The 8,613-nt window shown below is 37.5% G+C and overlaps 1 long non-coding RNA gene across 1 annotated transcript in view; it reads left to right on the forward strand.

Annotated features, from left to right (window-relative positions):
* The first annotated feature begins 7,514 nt into the window (after nucleotides 1-7,514).
* Nucleotides 7,515-8,613, forward strand: part of LOC112471518 — a 192,498-nt gene continuing 191,399 nt past the window's right edge. Inside the window, exon 1 of the long non-coding RNA XR_003043337.1 lies at nucleotides 7,515-8,330. This is a non-coding gene — a long non-coding RNA (uncharacterized LOC112471518). The remainder of the gene's footprint in view (nucleotides 8,331-8,613) is intronic.

Below are 8,613 nucleotides of genomic sequence, written 5' to 3' on the forward strand. Positions count from 1 at the left end.
CATGGCTAGATCTTGAAATAATCATGCTAAGCAAAATAAGTCAGAAAAAATTGAGAACCACATCATTTCACTCCTATGTGGGATATAAAACTGAAAGCAACAAAAGAACAAGACAGAGACTCATGGACAACAGTTCAGTGGTTACCAGAGGGAAGGTGGGGAGGAAAGGAAGATAAGGGCAAAAGGGTTCAAATATATGGTGACAGAAGGAAATTTAACTTTGAGAGGTGAACACACAATGCAATATTCACATGATGTATTAGCAAATTGTACACTTGAAACCTTTGATTTTATTAACCAATGTCACCCCAATAAATTTGTTTAAAGGCACAGTATGGAAATAAAAGGACAGGAAAAGATGCACCAGGCAAATGGGGACCAAAAAGCTAGAGTACTAATCTTATTATCTAACAAGATAATATTTTAGGGCAACAGGAAAAAAAAGGTATATACTAGTGAACAAGACAAAGAATAATAGAACAAGATGATATAGCCATCATAAAGACATCTCTCAAGGTTACTCACTGCAAATACAATGCTGAGAAATGTCTTGAGTAAAGATGGATCGGGATATTGCATTCTTGGCAAATCCAAAACAAGAATGTAGAGGATGCTTAGGGTTCATAGCAAATTGCCTCTCCCAAGGATAATGCATCCCTTAACCCTATAGATTCTTAGCCAAACTTGAGTTTTCATATAAGTGGACCTCTCCATTGGCCACCTTGCTTAATCTGACTAACTGAGGCTGGGACCAAACCTGTTCAATTTGTCTCATATAGCATTAATGCTGATATTAATAGGATTCCAACCAGCAGGAAGAAGTTTATCAGCAATGCTGACCTCAGTCATCGCTGCCAGGTTTTCAGACACAGCCAACTGTGAGTAACCATCATGGGAGTGCTGGATATTATTTTAGACATCCAGGATGTAGTCTAAAGCCAATCTGTTGTTATCCATTATGATTCATGCAATTTAGACTGACCTGCTAATTTGTGGTATCATTGCCAGTGAGATAATAGATGAGCAAAAAGGAACCCTCGTCCATAATGCAGAGATAGTCCATGGCCATCTCTCCCTCACATACAAACAGAGAGACCGAGGGGCCACAGTTTGAGGCTTGATACTAAACTTGATTTGGATCATCAGGTTTGGTTAAGAAATTTGGGCCATGTCACCAAATAGTTACAGCCTTGCTAGCCATACGTGGCATAGCCCAAGCCTGCTCAACAGTTAGAAGCATATGAATTTGAATCAATCAGATTTTTAAAAGGTTGTGGTCTGTGTGTTTGTATATGTGCAAGGCAGAGTCCATGTTGCGAAGCTGCCGGTGACAGCACTGACATAGCAAAGTGATTCAAGAGCAGCCACGTCCACATGAGTTTTTTGGTCTTCATAGCATGTGGACAAGGATGACAGATACAGCAGGCAGTCGAATTGCCAGCCACTGCAGTGTCTTGACTCTGGCAGACCATATGATTTTTTTTTTTTTTTTTTTTTTTTTGCCAGGCTGCAATGTAGGCTCTTTGTAGAGGAGGACAAAGAGAGCATTCATTGCTATTGTTTTGGGCCCTGCTCAAAGAATGCTGGTTTGCGGATTAGCTGAAATCAAGGACCAAATAGTTTGCCCAAGAAAGGTGCCTACTGTCTCCAGTTCCCCCAAAAGTCCAACAAGAAGCTGAACCTTCTTTTTGGTGGTAGGGGCCCAAGATACAGGACTTTTTCCTAGAGTGCCATAGGAATTGATTGCTGTGATTCTGCCCACATAGTTCAAAGAAACTTGGTAAGCAGGCCACGCCTGCTGCTGTAAGTGTGATAGGGGCCTTGAGACAGAGGTTTCTGACTTGCCACCAATAGGACATCATCTATAGGGTGAAAACTTTGAAGTCAGAGAATTGAGCCACACATGCTAAATCCTGGCTCACCCACTTGTAACGAATGGCAGGGAGTCTGTCCCACTTAGCACGTGTCTACTTTCAGCTCTTCCCTGGCTGAGATAATCACCTCTGACAGTTATGGGAGGGAAGTATTAGCATATAACACTGCAATTCCTACTATTCTTTCAGAAGTAGGACGGTACATTGGATTAGTCCAAAAGGTCCTACCCATAATGTCATATGAAATTCTCTTCCCCCATTCAGAACCTTCCCCAAATCAGTTAAATCTGAACACTATCAGGCCAGGTAGGATGGTGATTGGGTGCCTAAATCTAAAGGAGCCATAGAAATTTGAGTCCCTTCCCTCCCTGAAGTTCTCTAGTATGTTTGTGCAAAGTCTGTGTGGCTGCCAGTCTTCTTGGGCAACAAGAAGACCTTGACCCAATCATTTGGTTTCTTAAAGTAGCAGGATTTTCCTGAGGTCAGGAAAGAGGAGGAGGGAGAGATCAGAGGTCATAGAAGGAGAGAGCAGCTCCTCCCCGGTTAGCAAAGCTTTGCATTTACTCAACTAAATGAAATCAATATTCTGTATCTTTACTGCTGACACCATTTATTTTAGCTTTGAAGACTTCTTGACACAACAGTCATAGTCATATTGTCTTTTGACTGGGCTCCCAGAACTTGCTGCCCCATTGTCATGACATTCTCTTCTTATCCCATCTGAGAAAACTATTCAAACAGCTTGTTTCAATTCTACCTCTCATTGCTCATTAACAGGAAAGACAGTCAGGGACCCCTATTTCCTTCCCTTCACCCACACTTAAGAGAGAGCGTTCACTACCAGTTTCTACACCTTCTTCTCACATCCCCTAATATTTCATTCTTTCTTTTCCAGATAGCCATGTCTGTCAGCAGCCTACCCTTGTTGCCCAAACTGTGAAGAACTGTGAGCAGTCTGAGATTTTACCCTACTCCCAACCTAGTGAGATATCCTGCCATAGGTTCATGAGTGCCAGCAGAAGACAAGAGACTTCTGGGTCAGAGACAAAGATTTTATTACTGCAGCTTTGCACCAAATCTCATAGAGACAACACAGGTAGGCCTAGAGGGGTGCCGCAAATGTAGTGGGTTTATGTCACAGCTGAGGAACCAGAATTTAAGATACCTTGGTTTTCTGTAATGGGCTTCAAGCAACCCTGCCCCAACCTTTGCTCTGGAGGGAGATGTTATTTTTTTTTTTTCTATTGGACAACAAACAAATCTGTCTTCTGCTCTGGGGTGACACTATCTCTATCTCCAAACATCCTATAAAAGATAGTCAGGAACAAAAACTGTCAGTGCCTCCGCTAAAAAGACATGCAGAAATGACAGCTCTGTGGAGAATTCTCTCCCAACACTTGTAATGTTATATGTTTTTCATTGTGGTAAAATATACATAAAATGTACCATTTTAACAATTTTTAAGTGTACAATTCAGTGGCATTAAGTACATTCACATTGTTGTGCAACTATCACCATTTCCAGAACTGTAATATTATTTTTAATGCATTGGTTTTGATTTTCTAGTATTTAGATTTTTAAATCTGTGCTCATAGGTGGGACTGGGCTATAGTCATCTTTTGTGTGAATGCAGCATTGTCTAGCTTTGATATCATAGTATCCTAGCTTCGTAAAATGAGTTGTGAAATTTCTCTTTTCCCTTGCTTTGAAACCATTTGCCTTATATGGGAAAGGTTGGCTCCTTTGTTAGAGCTGACTCATGAAATCACCTGGGTAGGTGTCTTTTTAGAGGAAAACATTTGACCAACTTTTCAATTTCTTCTACAAATATTGATCTATTCAAATCCCCCAACCCCTTCTTAAGTCATTTTTGGTAATTTAGTTTTTTTGGAAAATTTATTTTATCTAGATTTTTAAAAATCCATACCTCAGTTTTTTCTCTTTTCTTGTGAAATGTTTATTATTATTATTTTTTTTATCTCCACTGATTTACTAGAGTTTGGCCTTCCCCTCCACCCCAAGAATCAACTTTTTATTTTGTTGATCAAATCTGCTATTTGATTTGTTCTCTATTTCATTAACTTCTGCTTTCATTCCTCCCTTTTTTGTTTTGTTTTTATTTGTTTTCATTCTTGAGTTATATACTTAATTTTGAATCTTTTTTATTTTCTAATGTATGCATCAAAGGCTACAAAATTTCCTCTGAAAACCTTGGGTTATATCCCCACAGGTTTTTTGTTATTACTTTTTGTCACTGCTTTCTAAATAGATTCCAATTTCAGTTGTGGATTATTCTTCAAACGGGGTCACTGTATAATTTATCATCCAAATTGAGACACTTCTGTGAATGAAATATATATATTATGTCAGCACAATCAGTGTTTGTCAGGACTGTTCTGGGTGAACCAGAAAGTATGGTCACCCTATTTTTAACATGAGTTATTTAAAAGAAAAATGTTCACACAGGATTTTGTTGCACGTTTATAATTTATTGAATTTTGATCAAAGAATATGGTCTGCATGAATTTTGTTTTTTGAATGCATATTTTCTGTTTGTTGAGTGCACATATTTTGATATCTTTTAAATCAAGTTTGTTAATTCTCTATTTAGTTATTTTTGTCTATGTGATATGTCAATTTCTAAGAAAAGTCAAAAAGTCTCCCACTATAAAAGCAGATTTTTAACTATTTCACTCTTTGGCTTAAATAATTCAAAAATTCTATTGTTAGATACATAAAGTTTCAAGACATATATTTTTGTTGACTTATGCCTTTTAGCATTTGATACTTTTTACCTTGAAATCTCTTTTATCAGATATGAATATTACTACTTAGACTTTCTTCTCTTTTAAAAATAGCTTTATTGAGATATAACATATATTTCAATACAATTCATCCATTTAAATTGTATGATTCAATGATTTTTAGTATATTCAGTATATAGAGTTGTGCAACCATTACAAAAATCAGTTTTAGAACATTATCATCATGCCAAAAAAGAAACCTCATATCCCTTAAGAATTGCTCTATATTTCCCCCCCAACTATCCTCCTCCCAACCATGAAACTATTACTGTCTCTACAGATTTGCCTGTCTGGATATTTGATATAAATAAAATTATACACTATGTGGTCTTTTGTGTCTGGCTTCTTTCACTTAACATAATGTTTCCAGGGTTGATTCATGTGAGAGCACGTATCAGTATTTCATTCCTTTTTATTGATGAATAATAGTCCATTACATAGATCATACCTTATTTTGTTTAATCCATTCATCAGTAGATGGACATTTGGATTGTTTCTACTTTTGGCCATGATAATGCTACTATAAATATTCATATCCATGTTTTGTGTGGATATGTTTTCATTTCTCTTGGGTATATACCTAGGAATGGAATTTCTGGGTCATACATGACATTTTTAGGCAGTGCCAACTGTTTCTCAAAGTGGCTGCATCATTTTACATAACCACCAACAAAGTATGAGGTTTCTATTCTTTCTACATCCTTACGAACATCTGTTATTATATTTTTTATTATAGCTATTTTAGTGGGCATTAAGTGGTATTTCATTCTGGTTTTGATTTGCATTTCCCTGGTTAATGGTGTTGAGTATCTTTTCATTTGATTATTGGCCATTTGTATATATTAATCAGAGAAATGTCTATCTACAGCGTTTGCCCATTTTAAAATTGGGATAGTTGTCTTTTAAACTATTGAGTTGTACAAGTTTTTATATATTCAGTTTAAAAGTCCCTTATCAGATATATAAATTGCAAGAACATTTTTCCATTCTGTGGGTCATATTTTCATTCTCTTGATGGTTGCATTTATGGCACAAAAGTTTTAAAATTTGATACAGTCTAATTTTATTTTTTCTTTTGTTGCTTGTGCTTTTGGTGTCATATGTAAGAAGCCATTGTCTAACCCAAAGATGTCAAGATTTATTCTTGTTTTCTTCTAAAAGTTTTATAGTTTTAGCTCTTCTTACCTTTAGGTCTATGGTCCATTTTGAATTGTTTGTATATGTAAGATAGTGGTCCAGCTTCATTCTTTTTTTTCCAGCTTCATTCTTTTGCATATAGATTTCCAGTTGTCTTCGTATACATTCTTATTGTATTTGCCTGATGTACTTTCCCATTATCTTTAGATACCATCATAACTTTGTAATTTAGATGTACGATATTTGAGATAGTAACAGTTATCCCCATTTTACAGATTTAAAGAAATGTTTGAAGTCAAATGAATTATCCATAGACCCATGCTTAGGGACAGAAAGTCTGTACTTGGATAGGTAGTACAGATTCTCACTCCATCCCAGGAGCTATGGCCTGCCCTCTGAGCCACTTAAATAAACCCACCTCATTCATCTTGAACTCTGAATAGTCACAACAGCCCATCCCATGGAGTGGCCAAGAAGGAATTACTGACTTTATGTCTGATTAATGGAAATTTTCAAAATGATGGTACATTTCATTTTTCTCACTTTGGAGGTCAAGGCCGTTGGGAAGACACAATAGGTTCTGAAGAAGTTGCAAAGGACAATTAATGTACTTCCTATATCATAATATTTCTATTATTTTAGCTTTTTCCTATCTTTTTCTCTTTATTATTTATATGACTTTTATTTATACAATTACTTTTTGTTCCACTCAGTTCCTTAGTCTCCCCTGCCAGTAAGGGATTTTACTTTTGAAAGCCTTTCCCAAGCACTAAGAAAATGCAATGTGAATACACAGGGAAAAGGATGATAAGCAGACGTGGGGGCGGGGGGGTTAGGCGGGGCGGGAATAGAATCAAGAGGCTTTAGAAATCTGTGGTGTAACTTAGGGTTTCTCAACCTGGGCACTATTGACATTTGGGCTAGGTAATTCTTGGTTGTGAAGGCTGACGTGTGCATTGTAGAATGTTTAGTAGCACCTCTGGCCTTTACCCACTAGATGCCAGTAGTAGCACCTGCCAAACAGTGGTGACAACCAAAATGTCTCCAGATACTGCCGAACATCTTCTAGAAGACAAAATTACCCACAATTGAGAACTACTGGTTTGACTAATCTTTTTCACATCCTTTCTGTAACCCCAAGCAGCAGTTAAATGGTTAAATATTTTTTAAAAATTTCTAATGCTCTCCTTTCGTTGGTATTGTATTATGGGCTCTGAAAATCTGTCTTAACTAACAGGCTATTTCAAAAGTGGTATAGTAGACTGCTACCTGGTTTGATGTGCCCTGTATGTAGTAACTATGAACCAATGTGTTTGAAAAGTGAGGGGAAAAGCCATACCTGTCTAAAGCGGTGTTCTGATTTCTGAGGCCCATAAGACAGTCTAGTTAGAAAGCTCCAATATGAGCATAAGTTCCCTAGAACTTTCAGTATTTTAAAGTTATATTATTTGAAATACCTTGCCCTGAAGAATTAAAGGAGAGTAGACCTGTACCTGACTTATGTACATTTGAATTTTTGGTGTTTTCATGTAGTTGACAAGACTATAAGATATCAAATAAAAGACCCCAGTTATATGTTCTACACAAATTTAAATTTTTAAAAAGCATTTTGTTTTCTTATTAGTTTCAAGTATACAGTACATTGGTTAGACATTTATATAGTTTATGAAACAACCTCCCTGCTTTATCTATATCTTCCCTCTGGCTCTACACATAGCCATTACATTACTGCTTTCTGCATTCCCTATCAGATTTAACTTTCGACTTTGGGAAACTTCTAGTGCTACTGTATTAAATCAAAGGGAACTTGCTCAACCCTTTATAAAACTCATCATTCTTATTTGGAATAAAGCAGACACACTTTAGGATATATAAACATTAAATAACTGAATGACATCTATATTCACAACAATACACAACCATATTTTATGATGGTATTAATTAAAATGTTTATCTACAAAAACCCAGTTGGAAAAGGTAACAAGAACTAAGATTCTCCTAGTATCAAAGTTGCATTGAGACATCAGGCTCAAGACTGAGTATCTAGTAGTTACTTTTGCATCCTTTGTCACTGAGGATTTTTTTGGCCTTGTTTTTAATTTCCTGATTAATAACGATACTAAATTATTTTTAGCATTTTTGCATGAATAATGAAGGAAAAGATCACCAGAAACCGATTTCCAAGAGTTTCATTGAAATAGTCATAGCGAAAAGTATGGAGAAAAAGTCTCTATGTTTCCAGTTAGGCCACAAAAGGAAAAGATAAATATTTTCCTTAAAACATATGTCAATATTTACTTTCATTATGGCTGAAGACAATAATGCCCAATGTCATTGTCACTCTGTTTTGATGTACAGCGACTCAGAAAAGCGATTTCGAGCTTTTCTATTTCTGTGCATCTTTCAATTTGTTCAACTTTCAGGAGTTCCAATGCCATTTCTCACTGCAGGGGTTCTGCAGGACGAAACGCCCTCTGGAGTCCAGGTGGCTCCCGTTAGTCTCCAGCTCCTCCAGGTACCAAGGACCGGATTTGCATCCCATGGGGTGGTGACTGATGGTCGTGAGTTCTTGCCCCATGCGCGCCTCCCTGTGAACCCATCGCAGTAACTTCAGACCCCACGCGTTTAGCCATACCTCGGGCGATACCCTTACACTGGTGGGGAGGCAGTGATCAATCCTGGGCCCTTCCCTGCGGCTGGCTCCCGGTTTCTGGACACTCCCTGGGAGAGGAGCCGTCTGGCGCGCGCCATTCCCAGAGGGCCTAAGAGGGACTCGGGGCAGCCGGTGGCCCGCAGCG

This window comes from Pteropus alecto, unplaced genomic scaffold (genome assembly GCF_000325575.1).
Source record: "Pteropus alecto unplaced genomic scaffold, ASM32557v1 scaffold57, whole genome shotgun sequence".
NCBI classification, from domain to species: Eukaryota; Metazoa; Chordata; class Mammalia; order Chiroptera; family Pteropodidae; genus Pteropus; species Pteropus alecto.